The sequence below is a fragment of the Ambystoma mexicanum genome, chromosome 4p, assembly GCF_040938575.1.
Source record: "Ambystoma mexicanum isolate Mex_15411 chromosome 4p, UKY_AmexF1_1, whole genome shotgun sequence".
NCBI lineage: Eukaryota > Metazoa > Chordata > Amphibia > Caudata > Ambystomatidae > Ambystoma > Ambystoma mexicanum.
The window spans coordinates 1,087,529,367-1,087,542,356 of record NC_090927.1 but is presented as its reverse complement, the minus strand read 5'-3'; the positions used below and the strand labels follow the sequence as shown (position 1 = coordinate 1,087,542,356).

The following is a 12,990-nucleotide window of genomic DNA, read 5'->3' as shown; positions in this document are numbered from 1 at the left end:
ATCCGGGACTTGCCCTTGCTGCTCAGACTTCCCCTCCAGAGACCACAAATCACGAGACCATGCTGTCCACATTGGACAAAGAAAAAGAACGCTGCATCTGAACTACATTACAGCATATGGTATGTATAGCTTACACCATGTCTGTGGACACAGGCCATAGGCACGGCCATCCATCCATGCACCATAGAATATAGCTATACCATTCCGGTCTAGCAGTGCACATACCCGCCCACACTGAAACCCCTGACGTACCTCAACACCCCTGCCACCAGTCATACAGAGACTACCAATGAAAATAAAATTTGGTATAAGCTGAGCACACATCAAATCTTCAGCAATAGCACTCTATCCTAAACCACCAACAGCGCCCACCCATGGGCCTGACCCTTCGGCTGCTTACTGGAGCCTAGCCTACAACCTAAGTCGGCGAAAATGCACACAAGCATCTCTTAATCTAAACTTAGAACCTCCTACACATTGACTGTCACCGAGGGCGTTCCAATCCCAAAGCGCATGGAGGCCATACACATGGGGAAAGAGTGCTATATAAATAGCGAATACAACACAATATACACTTCTGTAACAAAGTGCTCGGACTAACCCCCCCAAGGTTAAACAAGGGTATTTCTTTTCAATATAGTGCAATTTGGGTCAAATTAAATCTTATACACATTGATATATACACAATATAAAATACAACTTAACATATTTTGATGCAATAATAAACCAACATATGGGTTTAAATAATGTTCAATAATTATTTCAATAAGTTTATAAGGCAAGTCTTAATTGTACAAGGAGCCAGAAGCGAGTGACAGCAAGGGTGCTGCATCACTAGCTCTGTGGTGCTGAACCTCCCCAAGTCTACTGATGAGCAGCTTTGAAAATTGGAAATGGAACCTTGTTGTGAGCTACATATACCATGGTGACCGAGGAGATATGTCACTAGGAAAACCAAGACAAGAAAGAAGTGCTGGGGACTCTCAAACTGAGCTCCTGTGTGTGAGAAGGGCCTGAAAGGAGGACTGTATGTAACAAAGCTTGGGTCTGTTCAAGAGAAGCCATTCTGTCCTGGGAAAATACTTTGCATCCCGTTTTAGGTTTTTAATTCCATTTAAAGCTATCTGCTTTAACTCCGTGTCCATCCCCAAATGATTTGTGACATACAGTTTAAAAAAAGTGGAATCAATGGGAGTGGACCAAAAAGGTCCACAAACCCTGCCATGAACAGTTGTAGGAGTGATGTAAAGGGGAAGCTAAAATTCAAGGCCACCTCAGGCCAGGAGATCTTGATCTTCACAGTGCTGACAAAGTGGACTTTCCCCTAGGTGGCACCACTTTGAATTCCACTGGTTAGAGTGCGTACCTCCCAAAACAATACCTAAAGTCACATAGTAGCAAAACAGGCTTGTCTGTAAAGTATGGTATCAACATTGGAGCTGGTGTGACAGATGAGTACTATATGGAAGTAGTTAAGGTGCTATTTAAACGTGGGAAGGATAGGTTTGTGGTGCAGGTCTGCACAACTGCTTTGCAAGATTTGTTTTTAAGCCCCCAATAGAGGTTACATCCATAAGTAAAAGAAAAGGGAGCATGAGGGTTTTAACTTCTCACCACTTTTTAACACAGACCAGAAGCAAAGTCTGCAGAAGCCCCTCCCCTTTTGTCTGGGCTTTACTCTAGCACAAAGAAAGACCCATCCCTATGTTCTGCTTTGGAACAAGTGATTTCAATGGATGAAGGAAGTGAAGACATGCCCACATTTTTGTGGACCCTCTTGCAGCTTTTATCCATCTCTGGCATACTTTTCTCCCATTTATGCACAGCCATTATGGCACCACTAAGCCCTTAACAAGCTGGGAATAGATGCATTGTGATTGCAGTGGATTACACTAACCACTGCCCAGTGGCTTTATCCCTTCGAAACTCGACAAAGCAGATTATTATACACTTGGTCCCTTATTTTTCCCTGGTAGCCTGGTTACCTCAGGTGATCCTTAGGGACTTGCTCATATTCGGCAAAGATAAATTCACAGAATCCATCGCTGTTGAAATTAAGCAACTAGAACGACAGCAAGCAGATGTATCTGTGCACCGAGCAGCCATAGAATGCATGGTCTGATTTCTTTAACTGTGTGTATGCCACACAGAGGCAGGAAGAGAATCGGGCAGCCGAGGGGAAATGGTAAGGAAGAATTGGTGGTAAGGGGCAGGGGAAGTTTGGTGACGTGGCAGGGGTTTTGGGGTGCAGAAGAGGGCAAGGGGCAGAGTGAGAAGGAGGCGCTGGTGTAGGGTAGGAATCAGGCTGGCGTAGGAGCAGTGGGAGTCGTATGGCAGCAGAGCCCCTTATCAAAAGGTACTAAGGGAGAGGCAGTTGTGTGTTGGTAGTGGAGGCCGAAGGAAGCAGGGAAGGGGGCAAGGAGCTGAATTGCTTAAAGCCATCAGGGGGAGGGGAGCTTGGGAGGGATTTCGTGGGTTGGGGTAAGCGGCTGACAATTCAGGGAGTCGAGCTTCGGAAAGAACAGATCCATCCTGGTATCTACCTTCATGTCTAAACTAATGATGGAATTAAAAACCATCATACACATCCTTCGGAAATTAATCGACGAAGACACCAGGAACTGGGATGGCCCCCCCCCCCCGGGCAAAGTTTGTCATCTGCAAGACACCTCAAGCATCCACTGAGTTTTTACCCATTTGAGCACAAATACTGCTGTGAGCACTAGGAAGTTCAGCATATGCCAAAGGAAGTTTGGGAGAGCCAAGAAGAGATGGGACAGACCACTGCCCAGTTCACTGAGGCTACCCGTGAAGGGTGGGAATTTGTAGGGAATCTGGTGCCCAACATCTCCTGGCAAATCAAGACAAACAGAAGCCGCTGTATAACTGGCAGGTTTGTTTGAGGAGGCTTGCAGAAGGGGGATGGCAGGAAGAATTCCAAAATATACCAGGTTAACTGGCTACGGTCTTGATGGACCCTTTCCCCGATGGCCAGCGCCAAGATCTGCCTGCATCCCGGGAAAGGTAGCGAACGTCGACAAATTCTCTCTGAAAATGTGAAGACCCATCAGGCTAATGATTTATAGGACTACTAACATGAATCTGTCGATACACCGGGATAATTCAATGACTTCATACACCAGATCGAAACTCCACCAGAGAAGTCCATACAGATTAGACTGTAGTGGTTGGCAGATGCATAACTCTGGGCAGAAAAAGCCAAAGTTGAATGACTGGTGAAGGTGGGTGTGATTGGCAAAGACCAGTGACTCTGTGAGAGCTCAGTCATCTTGGTGTCCAGACTGAAAGAAGATGGAGGCTCAGTATTTAATTTGCCAAAGTAAAGCAAATCTAGGTTTGACACCTACTCTATGCTCGGCATTAAAGAAATGATTTAGAGAGTACATAGCCAAGTACATCTTGTCAAGTAGGGGATCGGGAGCAATGACCAGACAAACACAGAAAACTTAAGTTCAACGAGATTTACTAGGGAAATTTAACAATGAGTGGGCAAAAGAATACATTTTGATGGCATAAAAAGCAACTGAAACATGACCAGATAGGCCCAGTGATTTATAAGTGATTAAGGTTCGGAAAATGACTTTACTGCAGCGTTAAAGTATGCCAGGTATTCCTTCCTAGCTTAACATTTTTTAAATTAAAAAAATTAAATGAAATTAATTTTTAAGTAAATTCTTTGGTTTCTCAGTATCTAAGGCTTGACCCGACTCGCACCCAAGGCTTGCGTATAAGTCCTCCCCAATACTGGTTTTCTCAGGGATGTTTCCCCTTTCTTATCCTCTTTATTTTGGTCACTGGACTTCCCATCCACCGCTGGGATATCCTGCTTCAAATCTAGCTCTACCTCACCCCACTGGGTACTTTATCATAACTGCTAAGATTTCCCAATTCACTTCCAACTCTGCCACCTACTTGGCCATCTTTTTCCCACCATAGCCCCACCCCTCATGTGAGCCCTTCTCCTCTTGGCTCGTTGGGTCTTACTCCTTCCAGCCCATTGGGTTTGTTGATTCCACACCTTCACAGTCTGCCTTCCCTTCAACTTCCAGTCTCCTTACAAGAGTTTTTTTGTGGGTCACTTTTCCTGCTTTGGGTCTCTTCAATCTATTTTTCAGGGTCCATCTATCAGTCTACTGCTCACCCCAGGTCCCAGTCCAGTTGCTCTGTTCCAGCTGTCTTTCTCCAGCTCCTCCTCCTTCAACTACTAAGCCCTTTGGGATTGTATAGGGCTTTGTGGCCTCTCCTTACAATCTACCTCTGGTGCAATGGGGGTCAGATGTGGTAGATTGGATGGGGATTGGCTGCCAGGATCTGCCTCTGGAGATGGCCTGCATGCTGGTGTGGACTTGTGAGTGGCTTGTCATTGCCCCTCTACTCTCCCACACCAAGCGGTCGTCTGGGGAAAAACCCTTCTTCTAGCCTCTTTGGGCTAAGGGTACTCTGTTGTGCTCATCAGCCATAGGGATCATGGGAATCAGTGTTCTGGTCTTTTGTGTCTGCTGAACTGCAGCTTCAAGAGCCAGGTCTTCCATATTTGAATTCATAGCTGTTGCAGTGATGGGGACTGGCGGTCACTGGGATAACCAGGCCTTGCTCAGGTGCCCATTTTTCTTTGGGTAATTCTAAAATCAGTTTCTACACCCTTACGAGGGGAGACCGCGTACAGACGCTCCTGGCTCTGGGGGCAGGGGAGATGCTGCCACCCGACCCTTTTCAACTGCTTTTTAACTCTTATGCAGTTTGTCTGAGGTGATACTTTGTTATTTTATTTATTGTGCATTTGTAAGGCGCTTCTACATTAATGATTTGTGTTTCAAAGCACCCACAGGGCAAAGAGGAGGGAACATGGGAACAAAGGCAAATAGAATAAACTGATAAACAGGAAAGGGGCGGTCCTACTAAGCCTTGTGAGAATTCTGAACGTGCAAGTGCAGAGAGAGAAGGGACAGGGAAGGGGGGACAGGGAAGGGGGTACGTGCTAGGAGTTCCACAGAGCGAAGTGCCAGGAGCCCTTTGAGTGCAGCAGTAAATGTCTTGCAGAGATCGCCTGGTACAGAGAGATCACCTGCCAATAATAAGTGCAGGCCTGTGAGAGCACATGCCAGTGGGTGCCCAAAAGCAAGTGCTGGGATGGGGCAGAAGGCCATGGCCCTGAAGGACACAAGGTCCCATGCCACCAATCTCAGCGAGTGTGGGGTGTTGGCACAGGAGTGAGAGGTGGAAGGAGGTGGTGAAGAGGAAAGTCTTGAGGAGCTTCCGGAATTTGAGGAGATCTGGCTCAAGACAGAGGGGGATGGGGAGACTGTTCCAGAGGAGGGAGCCAGCAGAGCTGAGAGATCTGCCACTAGCTCGCTGCTTAGAAAAATGCCTGAGACGCAGAGAGTATGAGCATGAGGAGCGTAAAGATCTGGAAGGAAGGTATTAAGTGAAAGCAAGTTGCAGATTGGTCCACGGCCCCAGACAGCCTTATGGATGATGCAGAGGGATTTGAATTTGATCCGTGCAGTAACCCGGGAGCCAGTGGAGGGATTTTAGGGCTCAAGAGATGTGGTCCCCGCATTTAAGGTCAAGGATATGTCTCGCAGCCCTATTCTGGACAAGCTGGAGGGGGCGGAGAGAGGAAAACTGTAGATTAAGGAAGAGGCTGTTGCAGTAGTCCACTCTAGAGAGTACCAAGTACCAGAGCTCTAGAGACATTGAGCTTCTGGGGAAAAGAAAGGAAGGATGCCAGAGGAGGTGGAGTTGAAAGTGGACCTTGGCATGGTCCACGATGTGAGGGAGAAAAAGGAGTCCAAGATGAATCCAAGGTTTCTGGCTTCAGATACAGGAGAAGGGGCAGAGCCGACAGAGGGTGGCCAGAGTAAAGGGAGGAAAAGGAGTGGGGATCCCAATAGGAAGGATCTCAGTCTTGCTGGCATTGAGGCAGAGATCATTGGTGGCACACCAGGACTGGATGGCAGATAGGCAGCCGGGAATGGTAGAAGTAGTAGGAAGAGCACCAGAGTTTGAAGAAGAATTGGGTGTCATCTGCATAACGCTGGAAGTGGGGGGAGAAAATGGATACAAGATGAGCAAGCCGAGCGAGATAGACGTTAAAGAGCCAAGGTAAGAGGTTAGAGCCGTGGGGAATGCCACAGGTGGCGATGGAGGTAGGAGAGGAGAAAGATCCCAGGATGACCTGGGAGAGATGACCTGGCAAGGACGGTCAGTAAGGAAGGTGGTCAGCCAGTCCAGTGCCCGCTCCAAGTTACCAAGGGTATCATGGAGTCATTTTATGAGGATGGAGTGGTTTACCATATCAAATGCAGAAGAAAGATCAAGTAGAATGAGGACCGCTGGAGAGTTAGTGTCAAGGGATGCAAGGAGTTCTTCATAGGTATTCAGAAGAGCAGTTTCCTTGCCTATGGATGCACGGAATCCAGATTGGTGGTCATGTAGGTAACCAACGAGCTCAGTATGCTGGGCCAGTTGGGGGAAGACCAGCTTCTCCAGGGGTTTTCCAAGGAAGAGAGTGATAGAAATGGGACGGTAGTTAGCCCGACAAGAGGGGTCGGTGGAAGGCTTTTTCAGGAGGGAGCGCACAAGAGTTCTTGAGGGAAGAGAGGAAAGTCCCTGTAGCAAGAGAGTGGTTACAGAAATCAGAAAGTGCTGGGCAAGGGAGCCGATGTGTCCTCAATAGTTCTGGAAGAACAGGGCGAGATATGCTTGGAGGAGACATTGATAGAGCGGACAGCACTAGGGACCTCTTCTGAAGTGAAAGGGGGGAAAGGCTGAGGGATGTTTGGAAGCCAAGGGAATGGGAAGAGTGGTCAGAATGTACTCAGATTTAGTAGTGAAGTGGGTGGCCAGTGCAGTGGGCCCGAGAGGGAAGAGGCCGGGTAGAGACTGCAGAAGGATGGGCAAGTTCCTTGCAGATTCTAAAGAGTTCAGCCCTGTTGGTTTCTCCAGAGACGTCGGCCTAGATGTGGGTCCTCCTCTTAGAACGAATGGTGAGACGATATTGACTTTGGAGAAGGTGACAGGCCAGTTTGTCAGAGGATGAGCCTATGGTCTGACACTGATACACCAGAAGCCTGCCAAGAGTACTTCCCATCTAGTGCCACAATTAATAGGTGAGGACGGGGAAGGAGGCAGAGATAAGGTGAGGGGTCCAGAGATCAGGAGAGGGGACAGAATAGAGGATGTCAGTGGCAATCTGTCTGGAAGTTGAGTTGACGTAGGTGTCTGCAATGGGTAGAACAGCTTTGGGGGGTCTGGAACTCTTTTTCCTCCCAGACTTTGTCCGAGAAGGAGGATAGGTGATAGTAAAGCAATTAGCATAGATAGAGATGGTGAGTGCCAGAGGGGTGGTGGAGAGATAAGGATGGAAGATGAAAGGAGAGACTGTACGGCACAAGCACAAACTCACCAGGCAGCCTAGTAACCTAAAAAGGAGAGCAAGTAGATGCAGTAGAAACACTTGGCTCCGAAAAAGCCTGGGGTGTACAGTTATTAAAAAAACACAGATACAAAATCGCCCAAACAGCACATAAATGCATTAAGATAAAGAAGGTTTAGAAGGCATAGACAAAACAGAGGATACATGGCCAATGTTTCCAGAAATGTCCCAGTCTTCTCTCCCCTCCACCCCCGCTCCTGTAAATGGCGTTTTGAACAGCACAGATTTGTTTGGGAAGCTCAGCCTTTCCAAGTGGACACTTGGTTGTGCAGGGAACCTTTAATTGCACCCTCCAAATGAGTAACACTGCATATTTTATTGTCTTCTAATAAATGTCACCCCCATTCTACAACCCTACTGATTTTAAATATTTGAATGCATCCTGAACTACTTTGTCAGATAGGTATTGACCCTCTGTCAGGCATCCACACATTTCTAGCCTTGGCAGTGTTCACCACACAATGATTTTTTTTCTTTCTTTCTTTTTTCACCACAGTTTATGTGCACCGCGAGCAGATGCCAAAATAAATGAGGTAATACTACATTTCTCAGCAACCCCCCTCGGTACGTGATGTGGGCAGCCACATTTAGGATTTCTTCTCAAAGCAGCAGTGCTTCTCACTTCGGCTGAGCTCAGAGTTCACTCAATGTTTGCTAGCGCTCCAGTTTCTTCTGTGCCCATCGCTCCGTTTCCTGACCAGTTTTACCTCTGTGGCTTCCTTCCACGACAGTCTCTAGGCCCACCTCGTGTCAGAACTGCTTCTTTCCTCTGGATCTGAACTTCGCCCCTCTCCAGACATCACATGAACCGTTTCCGCTTTGGGGCTGCTTCTTCTGTTTGGAACTCTACAGACTAATCGTAATTGGGCTTCTCTTGCAGACTGTGTTCAAACTTGTTGGAATGCTGTCCCTGGAACCTTACCATGCTCAAGCCTTCGGGTGCGTCCGTGGGTATGTGGCAATCTAATGAGGAAGAACCGCAAGTCCTGATGCCCTCCTGACAGACTTCTCTTCTTTCCTACAACATTCAGTTACAGCATGTACGATAAGGGGAAGATGAAAAATATGTTGCATCTGGATCAATGTGATTTAATCACATGTTTTTATTCTTTATTCCTTCAGCTCAGAATTAAGGGGCGACAATTATTTGAGAAGTTTGCTATGCCTCACATTTTGGGTCACTGTTTCCCCTTAGTAAGATTGAACTATGGTAGGTGGGGAGGAAGCGTGGCACATTGGGTTCACAATGGACAGCAGTCCCAGGCCCCCTTAAAATGACAGTCACAGTGTGCTACACTTAGACCCAATGTCTTACTACAAGACAGGTTACTGATCCAAGAGCAAAGTCTGCTGCACTGAAAGCCTTGATGTATGTATCTCGCTGATAACCACACTCAATCCTATTTCTCCCCCTATGGAGTACACCCACAATCCACTGCCCCCTCCAACCCACACCAGCTCCTCTGATACTCCTGAACCCTACATGTTACTTCCTGCATGCATCCCCTTTCCGCTGCGCGTTGATTCCCAAGTACGTTTGCGCTTTATAAATCCCATACATGTTTTGGAGACGACCATGTCCTTCTTTACAATGGTTTTTACTGTTATTTTATTATCTATTTTGACAGCCTTTCCATTCAGGTCTATCAAAACGAGTCGAGAGTGGTGCAATGAAATATTCTTTGGCTATTAGCTTTTAATGATCTAATAGTGTCAAGTTGTTACCTTTCTTGGTCTGGAAGATCAGTAGAGGATCCTGGATTAAAGCTGTCTTCCAGAGCAAAGCTACACTTACAAGACCAGCATCTTTATGATGGATATATATGTTAATGTTAAAGGTCATTTGTACCGCGCACTATCACCACCGAAGTGGTCCCCTGGCGGCTCTGAAAAGGGGAGGAGGGGGGGAGGGTTAGTAGGAATTAGCTGGAAAAGTGCAAGAGAGCAGTGATGTGCTGTTGGCAGCCTCAGCCCGGTGGGTCCGTCGGCTGGGCTTGGGGTGTTTTATGGTCCGTAGTCGTTGTGTGCTGTTGTGCAAGTCTATGTGTGGTTTGTTTTGTTGTTGCATTGTTGTGAAGTTTGTGCGGATTGCTGCGTTTAAGGCTTGTGGTTGTGTTTGGTTATAGTTTGAGAGGTGTATGCAGAGGGATGGAATTGTTAGTTGGTTGGTTGGTTAGTTGGCATTGCTGTCCTTGCAATTGTGGGATTCCATCTAGGTCCGGTACATGCTAACAGTCACATTTCTATCTAGATGCAGCGCAAGCTAGGTTCATAATTCTAAGCGTGGTGCATGCTAAGAGTCACATCTGCTAATAGTCACATTTCTGAAATTCTATCTAGGTGTGGTATTTGCTAACAATCATATTTCTATTTAGATGCAACGCGGGCTAAGTTTGAGAATTCCGTCTAAGTGTGGCACATGCCAACAATCATGTTACTGCCTAGATTTGGCGCAAACTAAGCTTGAGAATTCCATCTAGGTGTGGCATATGCTAACAGTCACATTTCTGAAATCCCATCTAAGTGTGGCATATGCTAACAATCACATTTATGAAATTCCATCTAGGTGTGGCATATGCTAACAGTCATATTTCTGTCTAGATTTGGCGCAGACTAAACTTGAGAAATTCCATCTAAGTGTGGCATATGCTAACCATCGTATTTCTATCTAGATGCGACGCGGGCTAAGCTTGAGAATTCCATGCAAGTGTGGCACATGTTAATCACATTTCTGTCTAGATTTGGCGCAGACTAAACTTGAGAAATTCCATCTAGGTGTGGCATATGTTAACAATCACATTTCTGAAATTCCATCTAAGTGTGGCATATGCTAACAGTCACATTTCTGTCTAGATTTGGCGCAGACTAAACTTGAGAAATTCCATCTAGGTGTGGCATATGCTAACAGTCACATTTCTGAAATTCCATCTAAGTGTGGCATATGCTAACAGTCACATTTATGACAAACGTTACCCAACATTAATAGTCTTTCTGTACGTTTTCTGTTTTAGAGGAACATGGTATGCATAGTCTTTCATCTTGTGGTTGGTCCGGAGGATTACAAGTTAACAGAAAGCCAGGCATTGACAGTTTAAAAAAATAAAAAATCATAATATCCTATACTATTGCCATGCACCAGGTTTCCATTTGCTTGAGATAGCACTCCACATCCCTTAGAACGAGTTCTAGTCATTAAACCATCTAAACAAGAGAATGATCCAATTTAGGGTATAACTAGGCAAAAGATGAATTGGCTGTCATTCCATGCTGTTTAAGTTCCCAATCATATGTGACTCATCACCATATGCCTCACAATTCGGTTCTGGCTCGTGTCTTCTCACTGTGGTGCACTGTTTTACCATTCAGGTGCACATTTCGTTTTTTTAAAAAAGGTTTTTAAAGTGGACTCTAAATCTCTGCACTAATGCATTTAAAATCCTTGGCACAACAAGTGTGTGCTCATGCGGAATTGCTTCAACTAATAACGTGTCTTTTTAGATGAGTTTTGTTTTTCAAGGTCCAAGTTTAGAGCTTAACCTAGGTTGCAGTCTTTATGACAAAGTTGGAATCACAAAACAAAAGTCATGGTGATTCAGGTACCCAGTCTCCCTACTTCACATTTTTTGGGGAATCCTGATCCGGGATCAATCCAGGTTGCACCAATGATCCAAAGGTGCAGCACAATACAGCCAAAGAATGTATACATGTCATCATGCATGAGGCACCCTCCTCCCCCATTTAATCTGCCGCCAGCACATAACTGCAAGTTCCCAGGTTTTAACAGAAAGAAGTAGTGTAATTACACAGGAATGAGAATGAGGGGATTGGAGGTGCGACGGCAACAGCTATGAGTAGAAGTGTACCTGAATCACCATGAATTTATTTTCAGTCACCTACATCCGCAATAGTCTCCTTCGTTGGTTCAACCTTTAATATAGCAACAAATGCACTGGTGAGTAGGTGACAAACTGTTGTGGTTTCAAACAAAAAGGTTATGCAGTACACCCCTGGAAGAAGAAAAAAAAAAGTATTCCGCGTGGAAGAAACACTTATTAATACTTACAGAAACAGATGGGCACAACCACCTGACAATGGTGGCCTTGGCAACCTACCATTCAAACGTCCTGTCTAAATAATTGCAAGGTTCAGGTACCATTCACACTGTGTAAAGCTTTCTTTGTTGGTCTGTTATGTGGCCGACAAACCAACTTAGAACTAACCTATTGGCATGTACCATGATTATATACACAGGAGCCTGCCGCTGGCTCACCGTGCAGAAATGTAATTTTCACTGTAGTGACTACAGTACTCCTAGTCCTTAGTCCCCTTTCCCCCATCCTTGTGGATGTCCCCTAACATGGGCACAGTAGCAGAACCTTTGACAGCGAAAAACTTAGCTTCCGCTTTAAATGTAGTGCAGTGCAGGAAGCCCAAACCCCCACCTCACCCCACACCAGAGACTCCACCCTCTGGCACCTCACCTCAGTCCCCTTTTGACACATTGGACGCTTTAATACCTGGCGATGCTGAATATCTTGGCGTCTGGCATACAAGCGTGGGAATGTGGGTGGGATGTATGGAGGAAAGGGGACTAAGGACGAGGTGTACTCTAGTCACTACAGTGAGCAACTAAATACGTCCCATCCCCCTTGCCTCCAACCTTGTGGGTGTTTCCACCAAACAAGACCATAGGGTGGAGCTGTGACAACCTGGCTCATATTCAAGATGAAGCAAAAATGTTCCTTCATAACCGAGCTGGCATCCAGGGAACATTGCTTACAGAATGCTGACGTAGTAGCCCAAGTAGCCGCCTTGCTGATATCCTGAGAAGCAGGTCTCTGAATCGCGATGGCCGTAGCCTTAGCACTGACTACATGGGCATGAATCCCCCGCAGGAACCGGTTTGGTCATGGCCGTATACACCTCCAAAATGGCCTGGACCATCCAATAGGCGATAGAAGCTTTGGAAGCCTGGGTGCCGGGAGACGTGTCCCCGAATGTGATCACCACCTCAGGCTTCCTGAAAGATTTCATCTAAGAGAGAGAACTTGAGAAATCTCTCTTGAGGTCCAAGGAATGCTAGGCCCTTTCGGCCTCAGACTGCAGGTGCGGGAAGAACAACGGCAGGCAGATATACTGATTTAAATGGAATAGCGAGACCACCTTGGGCAAGAGGTTTGGTTGAGTGCGCTAGATGACCTTGTTAAGAAACGTGGTGAAAGGCTTGCATGAGGACAAAGCCTGCAGCTGGCTGACCCTGAGCGCCAAAGTGAGCGCCACCAATAACCGGGTCTTCAACGTCACCCGCCGAAGGTCCAATGAGGCCATAAACTCGAAGGGCTTGCACTGCAAGGCCGCCAGAACCACATTAAGGTCCCAGACCAGATGCGGCCTATGCGCCAGAGGGAATAGCCTGGACAACCCTTTGAGATGGGCCTTAACCACTGGGTTGGTTGCTGAAAAAACGTGCTCTGGGGAATTCTTGTAAGCCCCAATAGCTGCCAGATAGGTGCGGCAGCTATTAACCTGTA

At 46.5% G+C, this 12,990-nt stretch overlaps 1 protein-coding gene across 1 annotated transcript in view; it reads right to left on the bottom strand.

Annotated features, from left to right (window-relative positions):
- The window catches only part of TAB2 (TGF-beta activated kinase 1 (MAP3K7) binding protein 2), a 321,631-nt gene that overhangs the window by 51,651 nt on the left and 256,990 nt on the right, over positions 1–12,990 (bottom strand). The gene's annotated exons all lie outside the window — the stretch shown is intronic.